The 15503-nt window shown below is 45.4% G+C and overlaps 1 protein-coding gene across 1 annotated transcript in view; it reads left to right on the top strand.

The window, feature by feature from the left end:
• PRR16 (proline rich 16) overlaps nucleotides 1-15503 on the top strand; it is a 314849-nt gene that overhangs the window by 298029 nt on the left and 1317 nt on the right. The window lies entirely within an intron of this gene.

Here is a 15503-nt window from a genome sequence, read left to right as displayed (position 1 = left end):
TTAGACTTAGTAACTGTTTTAACTAATGTATTAATCGGTTTGGGGTTAATTTAATGTTTTGTTAAATGTATTGTTATTTTGCTGTTGTTAGCCGCCCTGAGCCTGCTTGGTGGGGGAGGGCGGGATATAAATAAAATTTTACTTACTTTACTTACTTACTTACTTACTTACTATGGTGCGACCGAATGTCCGGCGGTATAACCGGATGGGCAGGCTGGGCTCACCAACCTCTCCAGCCAAGAGAAGGAAAACTCTAACATCAAACCCAGGCAGATAGAGCTTGTTAATGTAACACCTACCACCTGGAGGACTCGCTGCCGGCGTCCCGGCTTACTGGGCCATGGCAGATGACCCCAAAGTGAAAGCGTGGAGCCAGTACCGCGCACACTGTGCTTCACCTAAAAATTCCTCTGTGCAGGCCTGAAGGGCATATCCACATCCACAACCCACAACACACCAAGTCCTGCAGCGATGGGCAAGGGGCGAAACGGCAGGTGAAAGATGCCACTGGAAGCCGCAGTCCCGATCCTGCATGTAGGCGGTTCAGGGTATTGGTCGCCTGATGCTGACCCGGAGACAAAAGCATTTTTCGGCAGCACCCTGAACGACCAAGCAGCCTTATCTAGGGACAGCACTGCTTGCTCCACACAGAGAGGGGCCTAGAAAAGGTGGCCTAAACAAAGCTCATCTCCCCCACCCCAGTTGGCTAGCCGCGGTCAATGGGCATCCTTACTTGCGGTCAAAAAATAACAACAAAGAAAAGGCATGCACCTGCCTCACAAAGTGTGCAAAGACTAAAAGCTTGTGTGTTGGAACATCAGAACCATGCTTGACACAGTAGACAGTGGTCGCCCTGAACGACGCTCTGCTCTAGTTGCCCACGAACTTCTCAGGTTGATTATTGACATAGCAGCTCTCAGTGAGGTCCGTTTCCCTGAGGAAGGTAGTCTTCAAGAACATGGTGCTGGCTATACTCTCTACTGGTCGGGTAAGTCAAAGGCTGAGAGCCGCCTTTCTGGCTACCATCCTGTTGATCTCTGAAGAAGTCCTCGGGTTCTCCACAAGGAAGAACAAGGACTGGTTTGACAAGAACAATCAAGAGATCCAAGAATTACTAGCGAAAAAGAGATCTGGCTACCAACCACATCTTGCTCAGCCCTCCTGTCCCGGGAAAAAAGCAATCTTTCGCGCTGCATGTAGCAACCTCCAGCGCAAGCTTCGAGACATTCAGAACGAGTGGTGGACCAAGCTTGCAGAGAGAACCCAGCTGTGTGCAGACACTGGTGATTTAAGAGGGTTCTACGAAGCCCTGAAGGCAGTATATGGCCCATCATATCAGACTCAGAGTCCCTTGCGTAGTGCAGACGGCCAAGTGCTCCTCACAGACAAGGCATCCATACTGAACCGGTGGTCGGAGGATTTTCAGGTTCTCTTCAGTGCCAACCGCGTAGTTCAAGATTCAGCAATCCACCTCACCCCACTTCAACCAGTGAAAACAGAGTTGGATGAGATCCCCACCCTAGAAGAGACTGTTAAAGCCATCAAGCAACTGAAAAGTGGCAAGGCAGCAGGAGTTGATGGAATCCCACCAGAGATCTGGAAGCATGGGGGCACATACTACATAGCACACTTCACAAAGTACTTGTCACCTGCTGGGAACAAGGCAAACTACCACAGGACTTTCGCGATGCAATCATCATCACTCTACACAAGAACAAAGGGGAAAAGTCAGACTGCTCCAACTACCGAGGGATAACCCTGCTCTCCATCGCAGGCAAAATCCTTGCCAGAATACTCCTGAACAGACTGGTGCCCACCATTGCAGAAGAACTCCTCCCAGAGAGCCAGTGCGGCTTCAGAGCTAACAGGAGCACCACCGACATGGTATTTGTTCTCAGGCAGCTCCAAGAGAAATGCAGGGAACAGAACAAGGGTCTATATGTGACATTTGTCGACCTTACCAAAGCTTTCGATACCGTTAGCAGGAAAGGCCTGTGGTAAATCTTGGAACGTTTAGGATGTCCCCCAAGGTTCCTCAGCATGATCATCCAGCTACATGAAGACCAGCGAGGCCAAGTCAGACACTGCAACGACCTCTCGGAGCCCTTCCCAATAGGCACAGGTGTAAAGCAAGGCTGTGTTCTCGCGCCAACTCTCTTTACGATCTTCTTTAGCATGATGCTTCAAAGAGCCGCAGTAGATCTAGATGATGACGATGGTGTCTACATCCGCTATCGCACCGATGGCAGCCTGTTCAACCTGAGGCGACTAAAGGCTCACTCCAAGACAATGGAAAAACTCATCCGAGAGCTACTGTTTGCTGATGATGCTGCACTCGTCTCCCACTCGGTATCAGCTCTGCAGCATATGACATCCTGCTTTGCAGAGGCTGCCAAGCTATTCGGCCTACAAGTTAGTCTGAAGAAGACAGAAGTTCTCCACCAGCCTGCACCCCAGGAAGATTATCACCCTCCCTGCATCACTGTGGGTGAATCAGTTCTGAAGACAGTCCAGCAGTTCAGCTACCTGGGGTGCATCATCTCCTCAGATGCCAAGATGGACAAGGAGATTGACAACAGGCTGGCAAAGGCAAACCGTGCCTTTGGCCGACTGCACAAAAGAGTGTGGAGCAACAAACATCTGAAAAAAGGCACAAAGATCAATGTTTACAAAGCGGTTGTGATGACAACCCTCATCTACGGCTCCGAATCGTGGGTTTTATACCGTCATCACCTGCGACTCCTTGAGCGCTTTCATCAGCGCTGCCTTCGCACCATCCTCAACATCCACTGGAGTGACTTTGTGACCAACAATGAAGTCCTCAAGAGGGCGGAGGTTACAAGCATTGAGGCACTGCTGTTGAAGACGCAGCTGCGCTGGGCAGGGCATATTTCTAGGATGGAAAATCACCGCCTTCCCAAGATTGGTCTGTATGGCGAACTTTCCACCGGCCATCAAAATAGAGGGGCACCAAAGAAGAGGTACAAGGACTCCTTGAAGTAATCCCTTGGCACCTGTCGCATCAACCATCACCAGTGGTCTGACCTAGCCTCAGATCACAAAGCATGGAGGCGCACCATCCACCAGGCTGTCTCTTCCTTTGAGAACGCACGCATAGCTGGTCTTGAGGACAAAAGGAGATTGAGGAAGAATCGTACTGCTACAGCACCAACCCCAAATCATACTTTTCCCTGCAGCCACTGTGGCCGGATCTGCCTGTCCCGCATTGATCTTGTTAGCCACCAGCGAGCCTGCAGCAGATGTGGACTACTGCACCCTTCTTAAATCTTTGTTCGCGAAGTCAAGCCGAGAGAGAGAGAGAGAGTTGTAATTGGCATATATACAAACTATATATATAGTTTCTGCCCACCCAAAGTGTCTCACGGTGATTTACAACATATATGATATATATTATACAAATAAAGTATAAACAACATAAAACAGATAACAAATATAAAATATTAACATTTAAATGTTAAACTATTAAAGCATGTAGCTAGCATCATACCACTAACAAAAACAACTAAAGCATGTGAATTACCCTCCAAAGTTGTTTTTAATAATTATATATTACTACTATAAGATAGTATAATTTTTATATATTGATAAGTGATAATTTTATGATTTTATTGTATATGTATTATTTTATAACCCACCCTGAGCCTGCCTTGGTGGGATGGGTGGGATAGAAATTCCAGAAATAAATGAATAAATAAGGCCTACTTAAATAATTTGGCCTTGCATGGCCTGTGGAAACTAACCAAGAATGGCAGGGCATGGGTGTCACCTGAGAATGCATTCCACAGGTAGGGGCCACAACTGGGAAAGCCCTTCCCCTGGTGACAGCTAACCAAGCTATTCTGGGGTATCTACAAGACACCCCTAGAGGATGACAGAAGAGAGTGCAGAGGGGTTGTAACAGTAGAGGCGGTCCCATAGATATCAGAGTTCAGACCATTAAGGGCTTTAAAAGTTAACACTAGAACCTTATTCCTTCAATAATATGGATCATTTTCTATAGCCACGATATTTTGTTAAAAACAACATGCAAAAATAGATTTTGCATGAGAAAGTGGCATACTGCGTTTTGAATGAGAAAGGGAAACTATCAGAAATGACAGCAAACTTTATAGAAATCTTCAAAACTTTCTATTTTTTTTTTTTGTGTATATAGACATTTCTTAGATTAAGTAAATTAACTGCATGTCACACAAAGGGGCTGTTCAGACACACAGTATAATCAGTTGTTGCTGCTGTTTCATACCAGATTAAAAGCGGCTGATCAGACAGCAACATCTGCCTTCTGGTATTAACTCATAGTAGCCTCCCCCAATCCTTCTCAGAACTGGAGTATTTTGTTACCTGCTCCTTTGCAGTGTTTTTTGAGTTCTCTGGTTTCACCTTGTAGTTTCCCCGTCTGGATAATTTTCGACCAACTTCCAGATATCTGAAGGCTGTCCCGGAGCAAAAGGAGCCTCAGACATCTGGTTTACGGTCACCATTTTTTTTACTACTTAGCGATATGCGCATAACTGCATAACCACATAATGTATTAACCTATGTGCATGTGTGCATATGCACATATGTGTGCATGCGCATAATGCACGTAAAAGGAGAAAAAAAGAACTGCATGGTGCCATTGTGTGGATGGCAGAAGATGGTTTCACTGCAGAGTGATTCAAATTGCAGCATGGCAGTCTGATCGATAAGATCTGGAACAAAGATATTTGGAACAAAACCGGGTCAGTTTAACATGGACTCAACACACTGTGTGAACAGGAACAAAAAGTAAAAGTTGTGTAACCTGGAGTGCTGTAAAATATAGTAATTCAAGAATGTATTTGTTACAGATAACAGCATTATTGCAGCATCGTATTGAATTAATTAACAGCCTTTTTAGTTCAATAAACATTTGTCATACCCACCAGTTCAACAAATTAATTGCAATATCAAATTATTTCATAATAAATAATTCCTTTATTTATTCTTTCTATATCAATTTAAACACAGTTTTTAAGCAACAGATCACCAGTTACTTTTGAAATTTTGAAATTCTGTTTTGTACTGGGAGTCCAAGTTCCTTATTTTGTTGAAGGAAAAAAAAACTGCTACCTTTTAAATTCCTCTAGTAGATAGAAAGAACCAATATAGCTGCAGAGACGTGCTCTGGATTCTCTCTTAGCTCCCTGCATCAACAGAATTTTTAACTAAGGTCCAATTACAGACTATTCATTATTAATGATAATAACTGAGGTGTAACAAATGCACATTTACTTTCTGATCCAAAGAGTTCTAGCAACATTCTAAAACTTGCAGAGTCAGCATGTTTTAATCCAGGTAGATTGCATCCAGGATTCCTGGTAGTTTTCAAGATTATGAGAGTATCAAAAGTGCGGCATATTTCATCTACACCCTTCCTTCAGGAGGTGTTGGGAATAAATACATTGATTGTCTTAAGGTTTGCCCCCCAAGTTGGAATGAAGAGTCGGACACAAGGCATTGGTATAACTAAGCGCCACTTTATTAAATATGAATAGAAAAAATGGCAAGGGCAACTAGAACTGCGGCCTGATCAGGGCCAGGAATCTCAACAGACCACTCCCCTGCCATTAGCGGGCGAGATACCTGGCCCCCCAGCCGTAGCTGTGTGTCACAGCTCCCGCCAGGCCGGCCCAGCAGGGAGGCATGCCTTAGAGGGCCCAACTCCCAGACACATGTCTCAGTGGAAGGCACCCTCTAGTTGAGCCTCCAGGACGGTCTGCATTCACCCACCCCGGGTCATGAAAACCCAAAGGTTGATCCTGCAAGACCCCTAACTCTCCTAAATGGGGATGCTTTCTGGTCCTCCCCTAGCCACATAGCACCATAAACCCAGTAAAACCTGCCATGACTAAGGCCAAGTCTCTACTTAGGGCTTAGCACCCACTGGGAGGCCCAAAGCCACCCACAGCCCTTGCCGGAGATCTCTCAAGCAGATTACCTTTTTAAGAGAGATGCACCCCATCCCCTCTGTAGAGGTCAGGAAATTTCGTAGAAATACCCGGGTGGGGCAGAAAGTGGCCCAACCCCCCTTCCAATGCCTTCCGAATGTCTTTATTAGCTTTGTAACGGACCCTCTAGATACCTGCGGGATCCCAAGCACTATGCCAAACCACGAGGGGAATCATGGCTGACCAAATTATGATGGTCCCTGGCCATCTCTCCCTGATGTGCTCAAAATCCTCTCATGCCTGCAGGACCAAAGCCTTGCCTTTTACCAGCCCGAGATCATCCCCCCCCCCCCAGATGAATGATTAAAACCTGAGGAGAAGGGCCCACATTCCCACAAAATAACAATGACAGCAGGCCGGGCTACTGAAGACCCCGGCGCCGCCGCCATTCGATTGTAATATATTGGCTGAGTCGCAACTGAGATTCGACCGAAGTTCTCTGAGCCTGATGTGCAGCCCAAAACACATAGCTGGGCCCACAGATGAGAACTCAGCTCCTCTGGCCAGGAACAACAGCATCTAAAAAGAAAGAACAGTCAAACTAGAAACAAAACCATAACATTCCAACTGCAAACAAACAAAGCTAAGAACTGAGCAAAGGACAAACATAAGATTTATAAGCCAGTGACCGCCAACGGCCCAGGCATTGAATGGAGGAAGAAGGATATCCCAGGAAAGCAGCTGTAGAGGCCGCCCCAGTTCTAAAGGAGTGGGTACCAAACTGCACTCCAGACAAACCCAGCTTAGTTAAAGCCCGAGAAGTCACAGCCCAAAACTGATGCTTTGTCAGTGGGCTGCCATTAGGATGACAAAACAAAAACCCCTTGTTGTTCCCCCGTACTGCCAAATAAGCAGCCAAAGTGGAAACTGGGCACAGCTCATGCTCAGAACATGTGCCCAGCTCCAATACGGTCCCATTGCTATGCTGATCAGTCTTAGAGCATCGGACAGTAAGAACCGCCTTACCCTCCACTAACCTCAGGTCCCAAAGTGACAAAGCCTTACCAGAAACATCATTTCTGGAACTTGCCACTAACTCACTGATCCTAAAGGCCCCAAAAAGGCCACCAACAAAGCCGCATGAAACAGTGCGGACTGAAAATAAGATGCACACACTGTGCTCCAAACCCCCTTCAAGCTCCTAAGAATCAAAGGGGAAATAGGATTCCTTGTGTCGGGACTAGGCCCAGCCTCTCTGTACCACCCCTCAAGCATCTTTCAAAGTCAAAAGTCTGTTGTTTCCTCCTTATGTCCCAACGCTTTGCTAGCAAAAGCCAAAGCAGACAGGCATCCCCTAATGGTCGCCCGGCCAATCCCTTACCTTTTAAAAAAACGCAGTAGTGCAGCAACTGCTCCACTGGGAGGGGCCAAACAATGCAATACCCTACCTCAGCCCTAAAGTCCTCAAACTGCCGCACAGCACATTCCTAAAACTTCCTGGTGCAATGGCAAGGCCTATCGCTCTGCAGGCCTCAGCTCTCCAATCAGCCATAGCTCCTGGGGCATTATCACTGGCTCATGATCGGCATCTGGGGCGAACTGACTGAACTTCTCCATCTGTTTGCGAGAGAGAGCATCAGCCGCACCGTTATTTACCTCAGGAATATGCTTGGCCAAAAACAGTATGTTAAGCCGCAGACAGCGCAGAGTAAAGGCCCTCAACAGTCTCATAACCCGTTGAGATTTGGATGAAAGGGAACTAATGACATGGACCACAGCCATGTTATCGCACCAAAAATGAACTGTGCGATTGTCCATGTAACTCTCCCACAGCCAAACTGCAACCAGAATGGGAACGAACTCGAGAAATGTGAGATCTCGGTTCACCCCCCGCTTGAATCCATGAATCTGGCCATACATCCACGCACCAATGTCCACGGAAATAAACCCCAAAACCTAAAGATCCAGCAGCATCAGACATGACCTGAAGCTCCGCCTCAAGCCTCATGTCCTCTCTCCAAAAAGAAATCCCATTAAAGGATTCCAAAAATTCCTGTCATACCCTCAAATCCTCCCGCATGCTGCTGGTAACCCTAGTCCTATGCTGAGGCAACCACAGGCCTGCCATAGCATCACATAGCCTATGAAGAAAAGCCCGACCAGGACCAACCACTTTGCAAACAAAGTTAAGATGCCCAACCAGCTGCTGGAGCTCAAGCAATATGACCTTTCGCTTAAAAAGGAAGACATTAATCCTATTCCTTAAATCTGCCACTTTCTGAAAAGGTATTCTGGACAATTGCTCCAGGGTGTCCACCTCAGTCCCCAAGAAGATAAGTTTTTGGGCCAGGCCTTCCGGTTTCTCTTTAGCCAACGGAACCCCCAGTTCTGAAGCCAGCTCAATGAAGCCAGACAGCAACTGTGCACAACGCCCAGTCCCTGCAGGACCCACAAAGAGGTAGTCATCCAAATAATGAACAACATCCTGCAAACCAACTTTTTCACGAACAGCCCATTCCAAGAACGGGCTGAAACAATCAAAAGCTGCACATGAGATAGAACAGCCCATTGGCAAAGCTCTGTCCATGTAAAATTTCCCTTCAAAGGAAAAACCTAAAGGCTTAAAATCAGCCAAATGGACAGGGAGAAGGCGAAACGCAGACTTAATATCACATTTAGCCAACTCTGCCCCCTTACCACAGTGTCGAACAATGCCTACAGCCTGATCAAAGCTGGTATACCTAACTGAGCATAATTACTCAGGAATCCCATCATTAACTGACGAACCCTTGGGGTAGGAAAGGTGGTGAATCAAACAAAATTCACCAGGCGCCTTTTTTGGCACCACTCCCAAAGGCGAAACCCTAAGGTTAGGCACTGGAGGATTAAGGAATGGGCCCAAAATCCTGCCCTCTGCTAACTCCTTGGCAATCTTATCCTTCACTACATGCTCTAAACGTTTAACAAAACTAAGGTTCCAAGACCAAAATGCGACCCGGGGACCCTGAAAAGGAATTCTAAAACCAAACATGAAACCATTTAACAAGTAAACTCTGTCCGCCTTTTGCGGGTACTTATGCAGCCACTGCTCAAGAGGTCCCACCTTTATTGAACTGGGCCCCTTTTCCAGCTTGGGAAGTACTCCCACCCCCACCTTGTCTCTTTTGGCCTTTACGTGGCTGGACTCTGGGGCAGTTGCTAAATGAGTGCGGGCCACCACACATGGGACATTCATGCTTGAACTGACAAGCTTTCCTACTGCACACTCATTGGGAGCCAAACTCCCAGCAAAGCAAGCAGGGTTGAACTGCCTGCCCCGCAGAACTGCGGGAAGAGGATGACAAAGCAGAAGTAGCGGATGTCTTAGCAACCAAATGACCATTCTCAGAGCGGTCACCCAAATTAGGCCGGGGACATGACCTGAAGCCACAACTGCTGGTGGATGCGATCCCACTGAAGGGAAGGGTACAAAGCTGCCCTCATCCTGAATTCCTCATCATATTGAATCCAAGCTGGCCCACTAAACATCGTATACCCTTTATAAATTATATACATATACTGGATAAGTGCAGCCGCCCGCCAAGGCTGGCCGTGTGCAATAACGCCAGCATATATAAAAAACCCGGGCAGCCAATTGGCCCAAGTTTGATCCACCTTCCACTTCTTCAACTTCTCTTTCTCTTTGCCGTCCAAATCCTCTTTATCTTTTTTCTCCAGCTCATGGAACAGGAGGGAGAAAATATCAACATACTCTCCCTTTAGGATCTTATCCTTCATTGCAAGCAACAAATGATCACCTAAAGGTAATGCCACATCTCCAAAAGGCATGGCAGCAAAAGGGACCACCCCATAGGGAGAAGGAAAGCCCCATCCCCCCGAAGAGGAGCCTGCAACCCCCTACTGCCCAGAAGCTGGCCAATTTCCATATGGGCCAAACTGACATAAGAACATAAGAGAAGCCATGCTGGATCAGGCCAATGGCCCATCCAGTCCAACACTCCGTGTCACACAGTGGCGAAAAAATTTATATATATATATATATACACACACATATACATATACACACATATACATATACCCACACAAACATTGTGGCTAAGAGCCACTGATGGACCACTGCTCCATATTTTTATCAAACCCCCTCTTGAAGCTGGCTATGCTTGTAGCTGCTACCATCTCCTGTGGCAGTGATTTCCACATGTTAATCACCCTTTGGGTGAAGAAGTACCTCCTTTTATCCATTCTAACCTGACTGCTCAGCAATTTCATCGAATGCTCACAAGTTCTTGTATTGTGAGAAAGGGAGAAAAGTACTTCTTTCTCTACCTTCTCCATCCCATGCATAATCTTGTAAACCTCTATCATGTCACCCCACAATCGACGTTTCTCAAAGCTAAAGAGCCCCAAGCATTTTAACCTTTCTTCATAGGGAAAACTTTAATCACTCTAGTTGCCCTTTTCTGGACTTTCTCCAATGCTATAATATCCTTTATGAGGTGCGGTGACCAGAATTGCACACATTATTCCAAATGAGACCGCACCATCGATTTATACAGAGGCATTAGGATACTGGCTGATTTGTTTTCAATTGCCTTCCTAATAATTCCCAGCATGGCATTGGCCTTTTTTATTGCAATTGCACGCTGTCTTGACATTTTCAGTGAGTTATCTACCACGACCCCAAGATCTCTCTCTTGGTCAGTCTCTGCCAGTTCACACCCCATCAACTTGTAGTTGTAGCTGGGATTCTTGGCCCCAATATGCATTACTTTGCACCTGGCCACATTGAACCTCATCTGCCATGTTGACGCCCACTCACCCAGCCTCTACAGATCCCTTTGGAGTGCCTCACAATCTTCTCTGGTTCTCACAACCCTGAACAATTTAGTGTCATCTACAAACTTGGCCACTTCACTGCTTACTCTCAACTCCAAATCATTTATGAACAAGTGAAAGAGCATGGGACCCAGTACTGAGCCCTGTTTCACTCCACTGCTTACTGTCTTTCACTGCAAAGACTGCCCATTTATACTCACTCTCTGCTTCCTATTAATTAGCCAGTTTTTGATCCACAAGAGGACCTGTCCTTTTCTTCCATGACTCTCAAGCTTACTAAGGAGCCTTTGATGAAGAACTTTATCAAAAGCTTTCTGGAAGTCAAGGTAAACAATATCTATCGGGTCTCCTTTGTCCACATGTTTGCTCACCCCCGCAAAGAAATATAACAGGTTAGTGAGGCAATTCTTCCCTTACAAAACCCATGCTGAGTCTTCCTCAATAACTCGTGTTCATCAATGTGCCTACTCATTCTGTCCTTGATAATGGTTTCTACCAACTTTCTCGGTATTGATGTCAGACTGACTGGCCTGTAGTTTCCCGGATCTCCTCTGGAACCCTTTTTAAAGATGGGGGTGACATTGCTACCTTCCAGTCCTCAGGAATGGAGGCAATTTCAATGAAAGATTACATATTTTTTCAGAAGATCCACAAGTTCAACTTTGAGTTCTTTCAGAACTCTTGGATGTATGGCATCCGAACCTGCTGACTTATTAGTTTTTAATTCATCTATCAGTTGTAGGACCTCCTCTCTTGTCACCTCAATCTGACTCAGGTCTTTCAACACCCCTTCCAAAATAAGTGGTTCTGGAGCGGGCAAACACTTCTCATCTTCCACAGTGAAGACGGAGGCAAAAAATGCATCCAGCTTCTCAGCCATTTCCCTATCCTCCTTCAGTAATCCTTTGACCGCTTTGGTCATCCAAGGGCCCCACTGCCTCCCTGGCTGGTTTCCTGCTCCATCCTAATATATTTGAAGAAATTTTTATTGTTGGTCTTTTATGTTTTTTGCAATATGCTCCTCATAGTCCCTTTTTGCCTGCCTGATCACAGTCTTGCATTTGATTTGCCACATCCTGTGTTCCCTTTTATTAATCTCATTTGGACTAGCTTTCCACCGCTTAAAGGAGTCCTTCTTACCCTTTACAGCTTCCATTACTTTGTTTGTTAACTATGCAGGCCTTTTCTTAGAACTGTTTCTGCCTTTCCTAACTTGTGGTATATATTTTATCTGAGCTTCTAAGATTGTAGTTTTAAATAGCCTCCAAGCTTTCCCAAGGGTTTTGACTGTATTTTCCTTTCCTTTCAGTTTCCTCTTCACATGCCTCCTCATTTCAGAGAATTTAGCCTTTTAAAGTTAAACGTGGTTGTGCCGGTCTTTTGGGGCAACTCTCTATTTATACAAACGGTGAAATCAATAACATTATGGTCACTGCTCCCAAGTGGTGCGATCACTATTACATCTCTTACCAAGTCTTGGGCATTACTTAGGACCAAATCCAGGATCACCCCAGCCCTGGTAGGTTCAGAGACCATCTGCTCCATAGCACGGTGATTGAGAGCATCTAGAAACTCAATCTCTTTGTTTCGACCAGATCATATATTGACCCAATCAATATGCGGGTAATTAAAATCACCTATGACGACACAGTTTTCACGTCTAACCACTATTTTTAACCTTCCATCATATTATAATTGTCCTCTATCTTTTGATTTGGTGGGCGATAACAAGCTCCCATAGTTAAATTTCCTTTGGGGCCCTCTATTTCAACCCAAAGCATTTCTAGAAGGGAATCTAATCTCTGACCTCAGTCTTACTGGACCGTATGCCTTCTCTGACATACAGAGCCACCCCACCTCCAACCCATCCCTCCTTATCCTTCCGATATAACTTATATCCAGGAATCACCTTGTCCCACTGATTCTCCTCATTCCACCAAGTTTCTGAAATTCCCACAATGTCTACGTTTTCTCCCAACTTAAACATTCCAACTCACCAATTTTACTTTGAACACTTCTAGCATTTGCGTACAAACATCTATAATTTCCCAGGCAAGCTAGGCCTGCAGCCTTCCTCCTGCCACCTCGAGACTTTGGCAGACACTCCATACTGTTTGTCACCATCTCAGTGGACAACTCTGATCCATTACCCGGTAGAAAAGTAACAGCTAACCCTTCATCTCTTTGAGATGAGTCCTCCCGAAGCAGAGACATTTCATCTTTTGTCGGCTTTCCCCCAAGATTTAGTTTAAAAACTGTTCTGCCACCTTTTTTATTTTAAGCGCCAGCAGCCTTGTTCTATCTTGGGACAAGTGGAGACCGTCTCTTTTGTACAGATCCCGCTTGTTCCAGAAAGCATCCCAGTGTTTAACAAACTTAAACCCTTCCTCCTTACACCATCGTCTCATCCACATATTGAGACTTCTAATTTGTGCCTGTCTCTCCAGCCCTGCACGTGGAACAGGTAGCACTTCTGAGAAGGCTACCTCGGAGTTGCTGGCCTTAAGTCTCCTGCCTAGCAGCTTAATTTTTTCCTCCAGGACCTCACGACTGCATTTCCCCACATTGTTGGTGCCAACATGCACCATGACCACTGGCTCCTCCCCAGCACTGTCGAACAGTCTATATACTACATGCGTAATGTCTGCCACCTTTGCACAGGCAGGCAAGTTACCATACAGTCAGTACGCAGTTTTGCCTTCCAGCTGTCTACTTGCCTAAGGATCGAATCACCAACTACCAAGACCCCCCCCCCCCCTCCTTGCCTAGGGATGGTTCCTTGGTGCAAAAGGATTCCCGCTCACCAACTGAAGACAAGGTCCCTTCTGAGGGCGCATTCCCCCTATCCTCAGCCCGGTGCCCTGTTCCCTCTTGACCCTCATGCTCCCTGGCAGCAACGGGACTGCCATGTTCAGAGCGGGGCTCATCTAACATGTCCCCGAGAGTCTTCTCCGAGTGCCTAACTGACTGTCTCTACTTCTCCAGGTCAGTCACCTCGGCCTCAAGGGTATGAACTCATTCCCTGAGGACCAGGAGCTCCTTGCATTGAGCAGATAGTGGGCAGATAGTCATACATAGGGGCCATGTATGTGTGAGTTTGTGTGAACTGTTTAACACACATCCTTCTCTGGCCAGCTATCTCTACCCCAGTCAAGAGTAAATCTGTTGTGTGGAATGAACAGTCAGGTGCCCTGGGTGAGAGTTTTGTTCACTGTATCAATCACAGATGCTGTGGCTCCAGAAAAAAATGTAAGATCATCCGAACAATCAGGAAGAATGTTGTAAGAATTATACTGTAGAACCAGGGGTAGCATCCACTCATCTTATGAATGCTCATGAATCACGTCATTTTTACAGGGATTCTTCACAGATAATTTTTTTTTTTTTTTGCCATTTAGGGGAAAGTGTTTATAGTTTCAATTTATTATTTGTTTCAGAATAATTTTACAGTAGTGCAAATTGCTTCCACCTCCATCACCTCTTGATATTATTTACTGAACAACTCAATCATATCAAGTGCCTGATCTATGTAATGTATGGCCTGGAATATCATCAAAAGTAATATCTGTGAAAAGTCTTGGAGCATATGCAGTATCCAAAGTACAGGTGCAATATGATTGTACTTGCATAATTTGGTCAATAATGTAGTGGCAGCATTCTGTACTGGCAGAAGTTTCCAAACAGTTTTCAAGGGCAGCTCCACATGTAAGAATTTTAATATTCTAGCCTTGAGGTTACAGTGGTCTGGACCACATGGTCTGGACCACATGCCTCTGCTGTCAAGGGATTTTCCAAAATCTTCCTAATTGCAGTCTATTTGCTTTCTCGGCAGACAGCAGAAAACCAAGTCTTTCCTATAGGATTGCCATATCTTAAGCTCTTTATGAAGCATTGTCAAGTGATGTTGAATTGATTAATAGTGCGAGTGATAGATATAAGGAATTGTATCATATGGTACCAGTGAATGTATGTAGTTACAAATATATGGCTTTGACAAGATATTGTTGGAAGCCGCCCTGAGCCACTTGTGGGAAGGGCGGGATATTAATCCCGAATAAATAAATAAATAAATATTCATCACATATTTATTAAAAAAATGAAAATTATATGCTAAATATAAAATATTGTTAAATTCTTGCATAGGCAGTAGTTACTACGTCAATATGCAAAGACCTCTTAAAATCAGTCACCCAATATGTAGGCTTTTTGAGGGCCCTGAGATTTCAACCTGCCACCCTAAAAATAAGCCTCAAAGTTTTTGTCATTGTTTCCCCCACAAGTAGATTGCATAGTCAAGCCTACTTTTTCATAGCGTCTCCCCTTTTCACATCTGATTCTTGAATGTTTGGGGGGGGGGAAGGGTAAGAAACATATTTCTCTGTGCAATCTGGAAGACATTTTTAGAATGGAGAGATGTATTGAGTTCCTATAGTTCAGGGTTGGGCAACGGTAGCTCTCCAGATGTTTTTTGCCTACAACTCCCATCAGCCCCAGTCAGCATGGCCAATGGCTGGGGCTGATTTGAGTTGTAGGCAAAAAACATCTGGAGAGCTACTGTTGGCCACCCCTGCTATAGTGGGAAGGCTTCTCCCTCCTTCATTGCTGTCTGCATAGACCATTCTGAACAAATATAACTGAATATAAAGGCACTACTAGGGCAGGAACTAAATCTCATCCTATTTATCATAACATTAGATTTTGTTCCATCTCGATGGTGTTTAAAATTGCATTTCATTT

This window comes from Heteronotia binoei, chromosome 4, assembly GCF_032191835.1.
Source record: "Heteronotia binoei isolate CCM8104 ecotype False Entrance Well chromosome 4, APGP_CSIRO_Hbin_v1, whole genome shotgun sequence".
NCBI classification, from domain to species: Eukaryota; Metazoa; Chordata; class Lepidosauria; order Squamata; family Gekkonidae; genus Heteronotia; species Heteronotia binoei.
The sequence above is the reverse complement of the archived record's forward strand: the minus strand, read 5'-3'. Positions and strand labels throughout refer to the sequence as shown.